We start from the raw sequence: 19,413 nt of genomic DNA, 5'->3' as shown, positions 1-19,413 counted from the left end.
AATTGCTTGAATCCAGGAGATGGAGGTTGCAGTGAGCTGAGATCACGCCATTGCCCTCCTTCCTGGGTGACAGGGTGAGAGTGTGTCTCAATAAATAAATAAAAATAAATAAAAATTGAAAATTGACATCTAATCTAGAGCTTCTGCACAGCAAAATAAACTATTGACAAAGTAAATGGACAACCTACAGTATGGAATAAAATAATTGCAAACTGTGTACAACAAAATAATATATAGAATCTAAAGGAAATTTAATAGGAAAAAAGCAGACAAATAATATGAATAGATACTTCTCAAAGGAAGACATGAAAACTGGCAATAAACATGCAAGAAAATTGCTCAACATCCCAAATTATCAGAGAGATGTAAATCAAAATGACAATATGATACCATCTCACACCAGTTAAAGTGGCTGTTACTAAAAAGTCAAAAAATAACAGATGTTGTAGTTGTGGAGCAAAGGGAATCTACACACTGTTAGTGGCAATGCAAATTAATTCAGCCCCTGTGGAACAGTTTGGAGATTTCTCAAAGAACTAAAGATAGAATTGCCATTTGACCCATCAACCTTGTTACTGAGTATATGCTTAAAGAAAAATAAATTATTTTACCAAAAAGACACCTGCACTCAGATGTTTACTGCAGCACTATTTGCAATAGCAAAGGCATGGAATTAAACTAGGTACATATGAATCTTACATTGATGTTTCATGTTAATTTGCTTAAAATAAAGGCCTGCTGTAGCCATGTTGCTGCAAAGAACATTCTTTTTCTTTTCTATGGCTCCATAGTATTGCATGTTGTATAAGTATCTCAAATACTACATGTTCTTATTTATAAGTGGGTGCTAACCCTTGGGTGAACACGGAAACAAAAATAAAAACAATAAACACTGGGAATTCTAAAAAAGGAAAAAAAAGGAGATAAGCTTTGAAAAACTACTTATCAGGTATGATGTACCCTACTTGGGCAATGGGATTATTAAATGCCCAAATCAATATCGTGCATTATACCTATGTTACAAATATGTACGTGTAACCCCTGAATCTAAAATAAAAATAATAAAACACTTTGTGGAATCATGACATGTTACATTTCTCCAGATCTAAGTTAATAGTTGGAATTAGGAGTGAAAGACAGAGAATTATGTTTGCTTTGGGCATAGGGCAAATGTTTATGGTTGTTTTTTTTTTTTTTTTTTTTTTTTTTTGGAGACAGAGTCTTACTCTGTCGCCCAGACTGGAGTGCAATGGTGCAATCTCGGCTCACTGCAAACTCCCCCTCCCGAGTTCAAGTGATTCTCCTTCCTCAACCTCCCCAGTAGCTGGGATTACAGGCCTGTGCCACCACGCCCAGCTAATTTTGAACTTTTAGTAGAGACGGGGTTTCTTTATGTTGGTCAGGCTGGTCTTGAACAGGCTGGTGACCGAGTGACACTCTGTCTCAAAAACAACAACAACAACAACAACAAAAAGCTGTACTTCAACAAAAGTTGCCATAAATTTCAAGCTAATATGCTCACACATATATTCTCCCTAGACGAGCCTTGGTGTGTTTGGAATCAAGGTATATAGCATTTCTGGCTTTTCTTGGGCTTCTTTATGTAAAATAGGAAGACAAGAAGTAAAACAGTCAACCATGACATATCTAGTTTCTACAACCACAGCATCTGAATTCTCCTGTTATGTCAACTAGAAATATTGATAGTATTTCATAACTGAAAAAAATTGATACTTTATATTTTTAATTTTTTTAATTTATAAAAAGTTTTAGTTTCTGAACTGTGTAAGTTAAACAACTTGAACATGCAGATACCTAAAAGTTTTACCTAGATAATAGTAATAATATTTTGGCTGAGCACGGTGGCTTGCGCCTGTAATCCCGGCACTTTGGGAGGCTGAGGAGGGCGGATCACCTGAGGTCGGGACTTCAAGACCAATCTGACCAACATGAAGAAACCCCGTCTCTATCAAAAATACAAAATTAGCCCGGCATGGTGGCGCATGCCTGTAATTCCAGCTACTCGAGAGGCAGAGGCAGGAGAATCCGCTTGAACCCGGGAGGCAGAGGTTGCGGTGAGCCAAGATGGTACCATGGCACTCCAGCCGGGGCAACAACAGCGAAACTACATCTAAAAAAAATAGTATTAATATTTTAATATCTTATGATTGTGAGTCACAATTGCTCCATTGGGTTTAATGGAAAGCAGTTATTTATCTTCTAAATGTAAATAGAGAATAGACTTTCTATAATCCTTAGCATACAGATCTTTTAAGATTAGCACTGTGTTTAGATAACATTCATAGGTTTGTAGTAACAGAAATGTTAATTTTTTTCTAATGAAAGTGAAAAATCAATAGAAATAACTTGTTAAAATGAGTTTAAAAGAAACCTCACATGTGTACATTAAATAGCATTTAAAACCACACTGATTATTCCAGTATATTTCATTTTAATCACTGAGAAAAGTTAGTATTTTTAAATTCTTCAGTTGGAAAAAGTATTCTTATATTAGCGTTTCTGAAAGTTTCAGAAACTGTAGACCACTCAGTAATGAGGAGGCACATACAGATCACAAATTTTCTATAAAATAGGCTTATCCTAACTTCTTTTTTTTTTTTTTTTTGAGACAAAGTCTCCCTGCGATGCCCAGGCTGGAGGGTAATGGCACGGTCTCAGCTCATGGCAACCTCCACTTCCCAGGTTCAAGTGATTCTCCTGCCTCAGCCACCTGAGTAGCTGGGATTACAGGCAAGTGCCATCATGCCCAGCTAATTTTAGTATTTTTAGTAGAGACAGGGCTTCACCATGTTGGCCAGGTTGGTCTCTAACTCCTGGGCTCGGGTGATCCACCCACCTCGGCCTCCCAAAGTGTTGGGATTACTGGTGTGAGCCACTGCACTCAGCCATCCTAGCTTTTAATATAAAAATTAAACATATTTCAAAAGTAAAATTAGTGACCCTTTTAAGTCATGAGAAGGATATCATTGTTAGAATTGATTTGCCAAAGTATTTATGTTAGGCTTAGTAATAAGTGCTTTAAACCAAAATTCAAGTTCTACATACTATCTCAGGATAAAAAGTGGCTTTTATTTTATTTTTTTACCAATAAAGTATTTTTAAATGTTATTTCCAATTTAGAGGGGGAACACTTAACCTTTCTAGACTCCCTCGGTAATTTGTAAATTACTTTTTATTTTGTTATTATTACTTTTTTCTTTTTCCTTTTTTTTGAGAGAAAGGGTCTCAGCCTGTCACTCAGGCTAGAGTGCAGTGGTGCAATTATAGCTCACTGCAGCTTCAAACTCGTGGCCTCAAAAAATCCTCCCTCCTCAGCCTCCCGAGTAGCTGGGACCACAGGCACAAGCCAGTGTTCCCAGCCCATTATTATTACTTTTAATGTCTGCTAGTTCTAGGTGTGCACAAAGATTTAAAGGGCACATTTTTTCCAGGGTTTGGCCATAACATGAGCACTGGAAATCAAAGAAATAGGTCCCACAGGGAAGGCAGTGCCCATGAGGGTAGAATCTGGGTGTGAGTGTGACCACTTCACATCCCAACTTGGCTCTTGTCCTTTGAAGAGTCAGAGTAATAGCAAAAGGCAAGAAGGGGACTTGGGTTTGGGGTCAGAAGGTCTGATTTTATGTCTGGAGTTGACCTCTTAAAGGCTATGTGAGGTTGGCACTGTCTTCAGTCCCTCTCTTGCATCTGTAAAATGAGGAAGGTGAGGCTTGATGAGTTCTGAGTTTCCTTGCAGTCTCTTTTTTGTTAAATTTTTTGTTTCCATAGTTTTTGTGGGGGGGAGCAGGTGGTATTTGGTTACCTGAGTCAGTTCTTCAGTGGTGATTTATGAGATTTTTGTGCACCCATCACCCAAGCAGTATCCACTGAACCCAATTTGTAGTATTTTATCTCTCACCTTCTTCCCAGCCTTTCCCCCTGAGTCTCTAAAGTCTGTTGTGTCATTCTTATGCCTTTTCATCCTCATAGTTTAGCTCCCACTTATGAGTAAAACATAGGATGTTTCGTTTTCCATTCCTGAGTTATTTCACTTAGAATAATAGTCTCCAGTCTCATCCAGGTTTCTGTGAATGCCATTAATTCATTCCTTTTTATGGCTGAGTAGTATTCCATTATATATATATAAAATGGAATATATATATATCTGGAATATTGTATATATTATATATTATATAATATTATATATAATATATATATTTTATATATATATCTGGAAAATTATATATATATAATGGAATATATATATATATATATCTCCACTTGTTTATACGTAGTTTTTATCCACTTATTGATTGATGGGCATTTGGGTTGGTTCCACATTTTTGCAATTGCAAATTGTGCTGCTATAAACATGCCTGTGCAAGTATTTTTTTTGTATAATGACTTCTTTTCCTCTGGATAGATACTCAGTAGTGGGACTGCTGGATCAAATGGTAGTTTTATTTTTAGTTATTTAAGGAATCTCCACACTGTTTTCCATAGTGGTTATACTAGTTTACATTCCCATCAGCAGTGTAGAAGTGTTCCCTTTTCACCACATCCATGCCATCTATTTTTTTCAATCTTTTGATTATGGCCATTCCTATGAAAGTAAGGTGGTATTGCATTTTGGTTTTGATTTGTATTTCCTTGATCATCAGTGATGTTGTGCACTTTTTCATATGTTTGTTGGCCATTTGTATATCTTCTTTTGAGAATTGTTTATTCATTTTCTTAGCCCACTTTTTGACGGGATTGCTTGTTCTTTCTTGTTAATTTGTTTGAATTCATTGCAAATTCTGGATATTAGTCCTTTGTCAGATGTATAAATTGTGAGAAATTTCCCCCATTCTGTGTGTTGTTGTTTACTAACTGTTTCTTTTGCTGTGCTAACGTCCTTTAGTTTAATTAAGTTCTACCTATTTATCTTTGTTTTTATTGCATTTGCTTTTGGGTTCTTGGTCATGAAGTTTTTGCCAAAGCCAATGTCTAGAATGGTTTTTCTAATATTATCATCTAGAATTTTAAGTTTAAGGTCTTAGATTTAAGTCCTTTATCTATCTTGAGTTGATTTTTGTATAAGGTGAGAGATGAGGGTCCAGTTTCATTTTTCTATATGTGGTTTGCAAATGATCCCCGCACCATTTGTTGAATAGGGTGTCCTTGTTGCACTTTTTTTTTGTTGTTACTGCTTTGTCTAAGATCAGTTGGCTATAAGCATTTGGGTTTATTTCTGTTTCATTGGTCTATGTGCCTATTTTTATATCAGTACCATGCAGTTTTGGTGACTCTGGCCTTATAGTTTGAAATCAGGTAATGTGATGTCTCCAGAAATGTTCTTTTTGCTCAGTCTTGCTTTGGTTTGTGGACTCCTTTTTGGTTCTATATGAATTTTCGGATTGCATTTTCTTTTTTTTTTTTTTTTTTAGACGGAGTCTCACTCCATCACCCAGGATGGAGTGCAGTGGCGCAATCTCGGCTCACTGCAAACTCCGCTTCCAGGGTTCACGCCATTCTCCTGCCTCAGTCTCCTGAGTAGCTGGGACTACAGGCACCTGCCACCATGCCCGGCTAAGGTTTTGTATTTTTAGTAGAGACAGGGTTTCACTGTGTTAGCCAGGATGGTCTCGATCTCCTGACCTTGTGATATGCCCGCCTCAGCCTCCAAAAGTGCTGGGATTACAGGCGTGAGCCACCGCGTCCAGCCCGGATTGCATTTTCTAGTTCTGTGAATAATGATGGTGGTATTTTGATGGGAATTGCATGGGATTTGTATATTGCTTTTGGCAGTATAGTCATGTTTACAATGTTGATTCTACCCATTCATGAGCATAGGATGTGTTTTTATTTGTTTGTGTCATCTATATTTCTTTCAACAGTGTTTTGTAGTTTTCCTTGTAGAAGTCTTTGACCTTCTTGGTTAGGTGTATTGCTAAGTGTTTTATTTCTTTTCAGCTATTATAAAAGGGATTGAGTTGTTTATTTGATTTTCAGCTTGGTTGCTCTTTGTGTATAGCAGAGCTATGGATTTGTGTATGTTAATTTTGTATCCTGAAATTTGCTGAATTCATTTATCAGTTCTAGAAGCTTTATGGAAGAGTCTTTAGGGTTTTCTAAGTCTACAATTATATCAGCAGCAAACAGCAACAACAACAAAAAATAAGGTGTTTTTTTTTTTTAGACGGAGTGTTGCTCTGTCACCAAGGCTGGAGTGTGATGGCATGATCTTGACTCCCTGCAACCTCTGCCTCCTGGGTTCAAGCAATTCTCCTGCCTCAGTCTCCCAAGTAGCTGGGACTATAGGCACCCACCACCACGCATGGCTAATTTTTTGTATTTTTAGTAGAGACCGGGTTTGACCATGTTAGCCAGGATGGTCTTGATCTACTGACCTCATGATCCGCCTGCATTGGCCTCCCAAAGTGCTGGGATTACAGGTGTGAGCCACCACGCCTGGCTGACTTTCTCTTTACCAATTTGGATGTGCTTTATTTTTTTTCTCTTGTCTGATTGCTCTGGCTAGGACTTCCAGTACTATGTTGAACTGAAGTGGTGAAAGGGGAAATTCTTGTTTTGTTCCAGGTCTCGGGGGAAATTTTTTCAACTTTTATTTTTATTTTTATTAATTTTTTTTTTTTTGAGACAGAGTCTCATTCTGCCTGGAATGCAATGACTTTATCTCAGCTCACTGCAAACTCTGCCTCCCAGGTTCAAGTGATTCTCCACCTCAGCCTCCCTAGTAGCTGGGATTACAGGCACCTGCCATCATACCCAGCTAATTTTTGTATTTTTGTAGAGACGGGGTTTTACCATGTTGGCTGGACTGGTCATGAACTCCTGACCTCATGAGATCCACCCACCTTGGCCTTCTACAGTGCTGGGATTAGAGGCATGAGCCACCGCACCCAGCCTGCTTTCAACTTTTCCCCATTCAGTGTTATGTTGGCTGTGGGTTTGTTATAGATGGCTTTTATTACATTGAGGTATGTCCATTGTACACTGATTCTGTTGAGGATATTAATAATAAAGGATGCTGAATTTTGTCAAATGCTTTTTCTGCGTCTATTAAGATGATCATGTGATTTTTATTTTTAATTCTGTTTATGTGGTGTATTACATTCATTGACTCATGTATTTTAAACCATCCATGCATCCCTGGTATAAAACCCACTAGGTTATGGTGGATTATCTTTTTGATATGCTGTTGGATTTGGTTAGCTAGTATTTTGTTAAGAATTTTTGCATCTATGTTGATCAGGGATATTGGTCTGTAGTTTTTTTATTGGTTGTGTCCTTTCCTGGTTTTTGGTATTAGGGTGATACTGGTTTTATAGAATGATTTAAGGAGGATTCCCTCTTTCTCTATCTTGTGGAGTAGTGTCAATAGGATTGGTACCAATTCTTCTTTAAATGTCTAGTAGAATTCAGTTGTGAATTTGCCTGGTCCTGGACTTTTTTTTTTTGTTATTGTTGGTAATGTTGTTATTACCATTTCAATCTCACTGCTTATTATTGGTTTGTTCAGGATTTCTAATTCTTCCTGATTTAAGCTAGGAGGGTTGTATCTTTCAAGGAATTTATACATCTTCTTCTGGTTTTCTAGTTTATGCATATAAAGATGTTTATAGTAGCCTTAAATAATCTTTTGTATTTTTGTGGTGTTAGTTGTAATAGCTCTTGTTTTGTTGCTAATTGAGCTTCTTTGGATCCTCTCCTTTTCTTGGTGAATCTTGCTAAAGGTCTATCAATTTTATTTATCTTTTCAAAGAACCAGGTTTTAGTTTCATTTATCTTTTCTATTATTTTGTTTCAATTTCATTTGTTCTGTTAGGATCAGACTTTTTGATGTAAGCATTTAGGGCTATAAACTTTTCTCTTAGCACCATGTTTGCTGTATCCCAGATGTTTTTATATTATTCAGTTAGAAGACTTTCTAGCATACCCATCTTGATTTTATTGTTGACCCAATGATCATTCAGGAGCAAGTTATTTAATTTCCATGTATTTTCATGATTTTGAAGGTCCCTTTTGGAGTTGATTTACAGTTTTATTCCACTGTGGTCTGAGAGAGTACCTGATGTAATTTCAATTTTCTAAAATTTACTGAGACTTACTTTGTGGCCTATCATATGGTTTATCTTGGAGAAAGTTCCATGCACTGATGAATAGAATGTATATTCTGTGGTTGTTTGGTAGAACGTTCCATAAATATCTGTTAAGTCAATTTGTTCCAGGGTATAATTTAAATCCATCGTCTCTTTGTTGACTTTCTGTCTTGATGACTTGTCTAGTGCTATCAGTGGAGTATTGAAGTCCCCCATTATTATTGTGTTGCTGTCTATCTCATTTCTTAGGTCTAGTCGTAATTGTTTTATAAATTTGAGAGCTCCAGTGTTAGGTGCATATATATATTTAAGATTGTGATATTTTTCTGTTGGACAAGCCCTTTTATCATGAAATAATTTCCTTCTTTGTCTTTTTTAACTGCTGTTACTTTAAAGTTTGTTTTGTCTAATATAAGAATAGCTACTCCTACTCCCTTTTTGTGTCCATTTGCATGGAATTTCTTTTTCCACCTCATTACCTTAAGTTTATGTAAGTCCTTATGTGCTAGGAGAGTCTCTTGAAGGCAGCAGATAGTTGGTCGGTGAATTCTTATCCATTCTACAATTCTGTATCTTTTAAGTGGAGTGTTTAGGCCATTTACATTCAATGTTAGTATTGATATGTGAGGTAGTATTCTATTTGTGATGGTGTTTGTTGCCTGTATACCTTGGTTTTTGTTTGTTTTATAGGTTCTGTGAGATTTATGCTTTAAAGAGATTTTGTTTTAACATGTTTCCAGAATTTGTTTTAAGATTTAGAGCTCTTTTTAACAGTTCTGGTAGTGCTGGCTTGGTAGTGGCAAATTCTCTGAGCATTTGTTTGTCTAAAAACAACATTATCTTTTCTTAATTTATAGAGCTTAGTTTTGGCTGCATGTGGTGGCTCACACCTGTAATCCCAGCACTTTGGGAGGCTGAGGTGGGTGGATCATGAGGTCAGGAGATCAAGACCATCCTGGCCAACATGTTGAAACCCTGTATCTACTAAAAATACAAAAAATTAGCTGGGTGTGGTGGCACACACCTGTAATCCCAGCTACTCAGGAGGGTGAGGCAGGAGAATTGCTTGAACTTGAGAGGCCGAGGTTGCAGTGAGCTGAGATCATGCCACTGCACTCTAGCCTGGCAAAAGAGCGAGACTTCATCTCAAATAAATAAATAAAGAGATACATAAATAAAATAAAGCTTAGTTTCATTGGATACAAAATCCTTGGCTAATAATTGTTTTGTTCAAGGAGGCTGAAGATAGCGCCCCAATCCCTTCTATCTTGTAAAGTTTCTGCTGAGAAATCTGCTGTTAATCTGATAGATTTTCCTTTAGAGGTTACCTGGTGCTTTTGCCTCACAGTTCTTAAGATTCTTTCCTTCATCTTAACTTTGGATAACCTGATGACAATGTGCCTAGGTGATGATCTTTTTGTGATGAATTTTCCAGGTGTTCTTCAATTTTCTTGTATTTGGATTTCTAGGTCTCCAGCAAGGCTGGGGAAGGTTTCCTTAATTATTCCCCTAAATACATTTTCCAAACTTTTATATTTCTCTTCTTTCTCAGGAACATCAGTTATGTTTAGGTTTGGTCACTTAACATAATCCCAGACTTCTTGAAGGCTTTATTTTTTCTTATTCTTTTTTCTTCATCTTTGTTGGACTGGGTTAATTTAAAAACTTTGTCTTTGAGCTCTGAAGTTCTTTCTTCTGCTTGTTTGATTCTATTGCTGAGACTTTCCAGAACATTTTTTATTTCTCTAAGTGCATCCTTTATTTCCTGCAGTTGTGATTGCTTTTTATTCATGCTATCTATTTCACTGACAATTTCTCCTCTCATTTCTTGTTTTGTTTTTTTTTTTTAATTTTTAAAAAATTGTACTTCACGTTTCTCCGATGCCTCCTAGATTAGCTTAATAAATGATCTTCTGAATTATTTTTCAGGTAAATCAGGGATTTCTTCTTGGTTTGGATTCATTGCTGGTGAGCTAATGTGGTTTTTGGGGGATGTTAAAAAACCTTGTTTTGTCATATTACCAGATTGTTTTTTCTGGTTCTTTCTCATTTGGGTAGGCTATGTCAGAGGGAAAGTCTAGGGTTCAAGGCTGCTGTTCAGATTCTTTTGTCCCATCGGGTGTTCCTTTGATGTACTACTGTCCCCCTTTTTTTTAGAGATGTGGCTTCCTGAGAGCCGAGCTATAGTGATTATTATCTCTTCTGGATCTAGCCACCCAGCAGGTCTACCAGGCTTTGGGCTGGTACTGGGGGTTGTCTGCACAGCATCCTGTAATGTGAACTGTCTGCAGGTGTCTCAGCTAGGATTTCCTTGGATAGGGCTTGCTATAGCTGCTGCAGGAAATGCGGTGTTTTTCCCAGGTTAATGGAATTATATGCTCCCAGAAGGATTATGGCTGCCTCTGTGGTGTCATGCAGGTTGTCAGGGAAGTTGGGGAGAGCCAGCAGTTACATACCTCACCCAGCTTCCATGCAACCCAAAAGGTCAGTCTCATTCCCACTGTACCCCACACCCCAACAGCACTGAGATTTTTCCAGCCAGTGGGTGAGCAGGGCTGAGTACTTGCCCCAAGCTACCAGCCTCCCAGCTGATAAAGTGAGCAGGGTTTTGGTGCCTTCCTGCCTGTAGAGTCTGCACACCAGATTCATGCCCTCCTGGAGTTCTTGCCAGGAGACTTTGTGTTCAGTTGGAATTGTTACAAAGTTCAGCTGGAGGTTTCCTTCCTCCTGTGGTCTTTTCCAAGTACTTCTGGCAGCTCTCCCCAAAAACACCTTCGAGGCAAGTATGAAATAGCTTCCCAGGGGACCCAGAAAGCCCACAAGGTTTTTTCTGCTGTTTCCTCTACCCCTGTATTTTACTCACTCTCTAAACTGCTCAGCTCCAGGTAAGGTCAGATCCTTCTCCCGTGACCTAGACATTCAGGTTCCCCAGTAAGGTTATGTGTTTGGGGGTGGGTGATCCCTTTTTTCCACGTTCACAGATGGGGCACTCCCAGTATTTGGGCTGTCTCCCAGGTCCTGCAGGAGCAATCCACTTTCTTCAGAGGGTCTGTGGGTTCTGTCAGCTTTCCTGGTTTATTCCTGCAGTAGTTCTGGAGCAAAAGTTCACAATGCAAGTCTCCACACACTGCTTTGTCTGTCCTAGTGGGAGCTGCAATCTGGTTCTGCCTCCTGAATGCTATTTTTTTTTTTTTTTTCAAAAAAGTGGTTTGTAAATTTCTCTTTATTTTTTACTAAATTAGAAAATTCAAAGCCAAAATGTTAGGTCAGGAATAAAAACAAGCATCAGGTGAGAGGGTGTTTAGCATAATGGTTAATATAGTGAAACTCAGAATCAGGTGGTTTCTGATTGCATCCCAGTTCTGCCACTTATGGGCTGTATGACGTATATACAGTTTCTTGACCTGTCTTTGTTTGACTTTTCAATGGTTCAGCGAAAATAATAGTCATAAATGCGAGGGTTTTTGTAAAATTTAAGCAATTAAAACAAAGATGTCCAAAGAGTACCCAGAACATAGCAAGTGTACAAGAAACTTATTAGCTCTTATTTGTCAATTCTGTTAGATCATGATTAATGTTAAGCCTGAAAACAAGGTCCCTACATCAGTGGTTTGTAACCCATGTCTATTCTAGTCAGTCTGGGGCTATAATGCTAGTCAAATATTTTTAATACTATCCTTTTATTTAAAAAAGCATAATAGTATTTTTGATTGACATATCAAAGTTGTGTACATTTCTGGAGTACAATGTGATGCTTGAATATATTATACATTTATATATACACACACATATGTAATATGGAATGATTAAATCAAGTTAAATAACATATCTATGAACTTGCTTACCTATTGTTTTTGGTCATGAGACACTTGAAATTTACTTTTAGTTATTTTAAAATATACAATACATTATTGTTTACTATAGTCATCCTGCTGTGCAATAGATCTCAAAACCTACTGAAACTTTGTACCCTTTGATGAACAACTCCCTGTTTTCTTCCCACCACACTCAGCCTCTGCTAAAGATGATTTTACTTTCTACTTTCTTGAGTTAAACTTTATTCTATATATAAATGAGGTCATGCAATATCTGTCTTTCTGTGTCAGGGTTATACCATCTAGTGTAATGTCTTCTGAATTTATATTGTTTGAAATTATGAGATTTACCCCTTTTTAAGGCTGAATAGTATTCCATTGTGTATCTACGCCACATTTGTTTTTCAAAAAAATAATTTAAGGCCAGGCATGGTGGCTTATGCCTGTAATCCCAGCACTTTGGGAGGCTGAGGCGGGCGGATCACGGGGTCAGGAGACCATCCTGACCCACATGGTGAAACGCCAATTCTACTAAAAATACAAAAATTAGCTGGGTGTGGTGGCATGCACCTGTAATCCCAGCTACTTGGGAGGCTGAGGCAGGAGAATGGCTTGAACCCAGGAGGCAGAGATTGCAGTGAGCCAAGATCACACCACTGCACTCTAGCCTGGTGACAGAGCGAGACTCTGTCCCCCCAAAAATTAAATATATTCATCTATTGTTGAAAAACTCATGTTATGGAAGGATATTTCTGTGTTAAAACATGTATTAATATAATTCAGCATATACATATATTATTAATAATAGCTAATTTGTACTGAGCATGAGCCATAACACAATTTATGTGTTAATAAATTTAATGCTCACAGTAACTGAATAACAGGTATTATTATTATCCTCATTTTACAGAGAAAGAAACAAAGCCAAGGAGAAAAATGACTTGCTTACTATACCAAAGCCAATATTAAACCACAGGCAACTTTGTCTCCAGAGATAAACCAATAAAACAATAAAAACCCTCTTCAAACAGAAAAATTAATTTTATATATGTATATGTATATATATTTTGAGATGGAGTTTTGCTTTCGTTCCCCAGGTTGGAGTGCAATGGTACAATCTTGGCTTACCTGCAACCTCTGCCTCCTGGGTTCAAGTGATTCTCCTGCCTCAGCCTCCCGAGTAGCCAGGACTACAGGCATGTGCCACCACGCCCAGCTAATTTTTGTATTTTGAATAGAGACGGGGTTTCACCATGTTAGATTGGATGGTCTCAATTTCTTAACCTCGTCCCGCCTCGGCCGCCCAAAGTGCTGAGATTACAGGCATGAGCCTCTGCACCCGGCTGACAAAATTATTTTTGACATTAATTTTTAAATAAAAGTTAACCAGAATTGAATAATTGGATACATTTTCATTGTCCTATGTACTTGTGAATGTATAAAATGGTACATAAGCGAGAAATAAGCCAGTAAAAGGATAAGTTAGTTAATATTTCAATGAATAAAATTGGAAAGTAGTTAATTATTATTTGCAGATGATATTTTTGTTTGCTTAGATGACAAAAGCAACTAAAAGACTATTTTAAAAGTCTATTCAGGTGCCTAGGCAAAATTCTAAGATGATCCTCAGGATTCTCAGTTTGTTGCACACCTGCTGTGTAATCCTTTTTTTAAGTGTAAAAAAAAAAAGTGTGACTGTGGTGGAAAATCACTCATGAAATTAGGTTACTAATGTGTTGCCTTTGTGTTCATCAAAAGGGAGATTATCCTGATTGGGCTAAACTAAATCAGAGGTGCTTTTAAAAGAAAGGGACACATCCTGGGCATGGTGGCTCACGCCTGTAACCCTAGCGCTTTTGGGAGGCCTAGGTGGGCACATCATGAGGTCAAGAGATGGAGATCATCCTGGCCAACATGGTAAAAATACAAAAATTAGCTGCGCGTGGTGGCACGTGCCTGTAGTCTCAGCTATTTGGGTGCCTGAGTCAGGAGAATCTCTTGAACCTGGGAGGTGGAAGTTGTGGTGAGCCAAGATCGTGCCATTGCATTCCAGCCTGGCGACAGAGTGACACTCCTTCTCAAAAACAAAACAAAACAAAACAAAACAAGACAAAAAAGAAAAAAAAAAAAAGGGACACATCAGAGAAAAACACCCCTGCTGGTCTGGAAGTAAGTGACTTCCAGGTGGGCTAGCTAAACTGCTTATGGAGGCCACATGGCAGGAAATACATTTGTATCTTTTCATTATTCCTGGCTCCCACATGTTGCTTCCAGTAGGGAGGACAGGAGGATCCCATGGATCCTCCTCATGGCAGAGGAAAGAAGAGGGGGTTCTCATTCATTCAATAAATAATCACCTGATGATCTGAGATAGCTTAAGATAAACAGAGGAGACCACACATGACCACATTAACGGGAGGAAGGAGGCAATCTGGTTGAAAGGGGTCACCGGCATTATGAAGCAACATTTAGTAAGGTAGTGAATGATGAGCCTGTGGGATATTGATAGTCTACCATCAATGAGAGTGAACTCATTCTAATTAAATCAGCATGTGTGCACCATTCTGGTGACCCAGTTTTACACTACCCATTACAGACATACCATGGGGACCAGTAGGTACCCTCCTAGAATTAAAATTATCATGAGAAACATATCTAATTTTTCATTTTCACAATTGAAAAATCTTGAGAACATTATTAATTTGATGATGAACTTATCTTCTGTTAATTTTAGATTTTAGAGAATTCTACTATACTTTAATACAATATTGAACTTTAAACATCTTAATATATATGTATTTCTTTTTTTTGTTTGGAGACAGAGTCTCAGTCCATCAACAAGGATGGAGTGCAGTGGCACCATCTTGGCTCACTGCAACCTCCACCTCCCAGGTTCAAGAGATTCTCCCGTCTCAGCCTCCAGAGCAGCTAGGCTCACATCACCACACCTGGCTAATTTTTTTTTTTTTTTGAAATGACAACATAAGTGTTTAATGATCTTCACCATGCTTTCCATTCCCAGTAAAAAGTAAAAACTCATAGATTTTAAGTGGGGTGGGGAGTAGTGAATGGGAGAAAACAAGTTTTAGGGAAGGACAGCCAAACTGTCTAATCTAGGCTCTCGTTAACCTCAACAGTCTTTGAGGCACCATGAAGCTGTTAGAAAGCCATGACTAATGCTGCCTCTAGATGGAAGCATAACTAATTATAAAGGTGATTCTTGCCAGCTGCTGTGGTGCAACTATAGTTCCAGCTACTTGGGAGGCTGAGGAGGGAGAATCACTTGAGCCCAAGAGTTCAAGGCTAGTCTGGGCAACACAGTGAGACTCTACCTAAAAAAAAAAAAAAAAAAAAAGCAAAAGGTGATTCTCTAGAGAGCGAACTCTGGGATATTGGAGAGTAACAATATAATGATCTCATTTCTGCCTACTTAGAAGAAACTCCTCTCCTTTTGCTGTATGGGGACTGTTATTTCAAGCAGAAAGGACATCAGCAAAGAGTAAAATCGATACCTTTTACTCTCCACATTACAATAGTTCTCAAGCAAAGCTTGGATTTTCTATTTAATCAGTATTGATCCAAAGGTATCCAGAATGAAGTGATTTTCGGCATTTATCCTTTGCTAATCTTGCTATTATGAATCCCGAAATTGGTATGACACATTTCAAGGGTACAATTTAAAGTAAGTCTACACAACATGTAAGGCTAACAATTGCCACATATTTTAATGAGAAAAACATCAAAAAAACTTCTCAAATTGTTTTCCAGTGGCATAGCCAATGGATACTTTTTTAAAGCTGCAAACAAATAAATGGTACTGATACTGTGTTAAAGGCCCCCTGGGTATGCTTCCATCATAGCATCTCCGTCCTCCAACTACAATAAGTGCTAAGACTGATTAAGCCCTTAGGTTAAAAGGCCATGTCTACTGGAAATACTACAGGATCCGCTACTGTCTCCATTAAGGCAAACCATTTCTAAATGATGGTGAAAGGAATGTTTCTGAAATCTCCCAATTGTAGAGGACCTGAAAAGAAAGTATAAAAACAGCAAGAAAACGGGTACATATATAGAATCATACCATCTTTTCATCATGCAACATTGGCTTCTCACATCAGGAAGATTAAATAGAATATTTATACATATTCTTTGTACACATCTTTCTCTCCCTCTGTGAGTACACATGTACTTGTCCTTGCCTGGGTCTCCAAGGCTACATGTGGTAATGGGCTACATTTGCTGAACCAGAGTCCAGTTTGGTTTTGTTTCTTGCTGAGGATATGTTCTAGGTCTTCTCTTAATTTTTCCAGATATCCGCATACACCACAGACTCTGACTTGTTAATCTTGTCACTGTGATGTCCACCAGAGTGGTCTAACTGTGCATATATGACTGGGACCTGGTGAGATCCAGAAGGCAGTCTCTTTACAAAACCCTCAGTGTCAGAGTGGGACTTCTGAGGAGCCTGTTTAACTGGTGACAAACTCTCTGATGTAACCCCGTTTAGAGTTTTTCCTTCTATAGAGGACAGCCAGAATCATGCTGATGAGCAGAGTGAGACCTAGGATCACAGTAGTAACTATGCCCCACACTATCCAAATTGGAAACACAGGCAAACTCTCTTTTTCTACAACATAGAGCCGAATGTGTCCAAACTGGAAAACAATGTCAGGAGGGTTTTTGACATCACAGCTATAGGTGCCATTGTATATAGACTGCATATTTTCTGTGTTGATTGATGCATCTTTCTTGTCAAGGTCTTCAGCCCAGCTGATTCTGTCTTTAAATAGTGGATAATTCCCAAGGTACACCTGCCCTTGGGAATAGTGGAAAAATGACGTGGTGGTGTCAGCCCCCTCTGGCTGGAAGCTTCAGAAGACTGAGGTCAACCCGCCAGTCATATTAGTAGACTTGAGGTTGCAGGTCAGCTTCCCTTATGTACCATTTGCCATGAAGATTTCTTTTGGTGTATATGCTTCCAAGGCTGGTACTCCAGCTGTCAAGAGCCCCAGCACCACTGCCAGCACTGACCACAGCCAGCGCCTCCTGTCTGGGGCTGCAATAACTGTCCCAGCTCTGGCAGGCGCTGCCATTGTCTAGCCACTGCAGTTGCTGCCGCTGCACCTCTGAGCCCGGGTCCCCACTGAGGTTGGCTCGGCTTGGGGAAGAGGGTTTTGATCTCTCTGCCACCCATGCTGGGTAGCATCTCCATGGCACACTCCCTACTCTGGACCCAGCCGTGGCTCGCCAGATCTGCACCCTAGCCACAGTCCCGCTCCGGCCACACCTGGCTAATTTTTTTTTATGTTTAGTAAAGATGAGGTTTCACCACGTTTGCCAGGCTGGTCTTGAACTCCTGACCTCAAGTGATTTGTTCACCTCAGCCTCTCAAAGTGCTGGGATTACAGGTGTGAGCCACTGCACCTGGTCATAATATGAATATTTATTTATTTAGACAGAGTCTCGCCCTGTTGCACAGACTAGAGTGCAATGGCACGATCTTGGCTCACAGCAACCTCCGCCTTCCAGGTTCAAGTGATTCTCTTGCCTCAGCCTCCCAAGTAGCTGGGATTTCAGGCGCACACCACCATGCCCAGCTAGTTTTTTGTATTTTTAGTAGAGATGGGGTTTCACCATGTTGGCCAGGCTTGTCTCGAACTCCTGACCTTAAGTGATCCACCCACGTTGGACTCCCAAAATGCTGGGATTACAGGCGTGAGCCACCGCACCCAGCCATGAATATTTCTTTAATGTATGAACAGTTACGTAGATATTTGCTCTTAGAGTAACATAATAAAAGTAACAATTAGAGAAAACATTTGAAATGGGATAAAATTAATCAAAACCACATCTTTTCAATGGCTTGGCATAATTGCCATGCTTTTTGAAATGGCCAGATTACTAGCAAGAAGCAAAGACAAGATTTTGGCTTTGCTCAATCATTAAGTTATTGACCTTATGAGATCTAAAATCCTGGCTAAAGGATTTGAAAGGCGTATTCTTTAGGTGGCTTCCTAGGGTATCCAAGAAAATGCAAGAAGACTTTTGAAGTTAGGCAGGAGAATGCATTCGATATACATTGCTCTTCTCTGATTTGCTTTAACATTAAAAGATTGAAGATTGCAAATCTAATCTCTCTATGTAGAGTAAATTAGGAAAGGATTTATTTTTCATCCAGGGAAATAATTGTATAAAACTAATGGGAGTGTGGTGGCTCACATCCGTAATCCCAGCACTTTGGGAGGCCAAGGCGGGCAGATTACTTGAGGTCAGGAGTTTGAGACCAGCCTGACCAGCATGGTGAAACCCCATCTCTAGTAAAAATACAAAAAATTAACCAGGTGTGGTGGCGCATGCCTGTAGTCCCAGCTACCTGAGAGACTGAGGCAGGAGAACGGCTTGAATCTGGGAGGCGGAGTTTGCAGTGAGCCAAGATTACGCCATTGCACCCCAGGCTGGGTGACAGAGCAAGACTCTGTCTCAAAAAAAAAAATTAATTAATTAATTAATGGGTAACAGATACCGTTAGCTGCCAAAAAATAGTATGACTAGATTCAGTAAGTATCTAGCCATGCAAGTAACAGTCCATTAAATTAAGACTCTAATATGTGTATGTGAACAGCATTTATGTGCAATGTGATGCACTTCTACTCAGCACCTTCTTTTGCCTGCTTGCAGAGGTACCAATTTCCCCTGATTCAGGGTGCGTACTGATAATTGAGAATGCTGTGTTCAGAGGGATTACTAGGAATATCATTAACATAATTTTTTCCATATTATAAAGAAATTTTATGAATCTTACTCTGCCTCACAAAGGCTTTTAGTAAAAGATTGTTTATTTACAGTGCTCGATTTGAATTCATGGGAAATTTCAATATTCCAGGTAAGTCAGAGACACTTAAGTGTCAACAAAATTCCATAATACATACTTGAATGAGATAAAGTCTTCTTAGCTAAGAATTTTATTTTATCCATAAATTTAGAGAAGAACAGAAAACCAGTACTTTGGGCCAAATAACAGTGTTTGACATGGAATTACCACCCAAGCAAGTGCTCTCCAACATCATCATTAAAATAGCAATAGCACCATGTGCTTTCCTAGAGACAGCTGGCCTGTTTTGCACTGATATAAAGTGGAGAAGGCGTTGAAATAATGAAGGGGGGTGATATACATTGAATAATCATATGAAATACAATTTTTAATAAAAAGAAGCATTTGAAGTTGTATAACTATAGATGAGACTGTTAGTATGAGGTTATGATATTTTTACTTCTTTTTTTTTTTTTTTTTTTGAGACTGAGTCTCACTCTGTCACCCAGGCTGGAGTGCAGTGGCGCAATCTCTCGCTGCAACCTTGGCCGCCCAGGTTCAAGAGATTCTCCTGACTCAGACTCCTGAGTAGCTGGGATGACAGGCACCTGCCACCGTGCCCAGCTAATTTTTGTAGTTTTTAGTAGAGACAGGGTTTCACCATCTTGGCCAAGCTGGTCTT

At 38.8% G+C, this 19,413-nt stretch overlaps 1 pseudogene across 1 annotated transcript; it reads right to left on the bottom strand.

Annotated features, from left to right (window-relative positions):
* Positions 1 to 14,876: 14,876 nt before the first annotated feature.
* LOC103882798 lies at positions 14,877 to 17,013 on the bottom strand (annotated as a pseudogene). The gene has a single exon (XR_644746.4). The product of XR_644746.4 is annotated as a myelin protein zero-like protein 1 pseudogene (transcript).
* Between the last annotated feature and the right edge of the window lie 2,400 nt (positions 17,014 to 19,413).

This window comes from Papio anubis, chromosome 4 (genome assembly GCF_008728515.1).
Source record: "Papio anubis isolate 15944 chromosome 4, Panubis1.0, whole genome shotgun sequence".
Classification (NCBI taxonomy): domain Eukaryota; kingdom Metazoa; phylum Chordata; class Mammalia; order Primates; family Cercopithecidae; genus Papio; species Papio anubis.
Note: the sequence above shows the minus strand (reverse complement) of the source record. Positions and strands in the feature narration are given on the sequence as shown.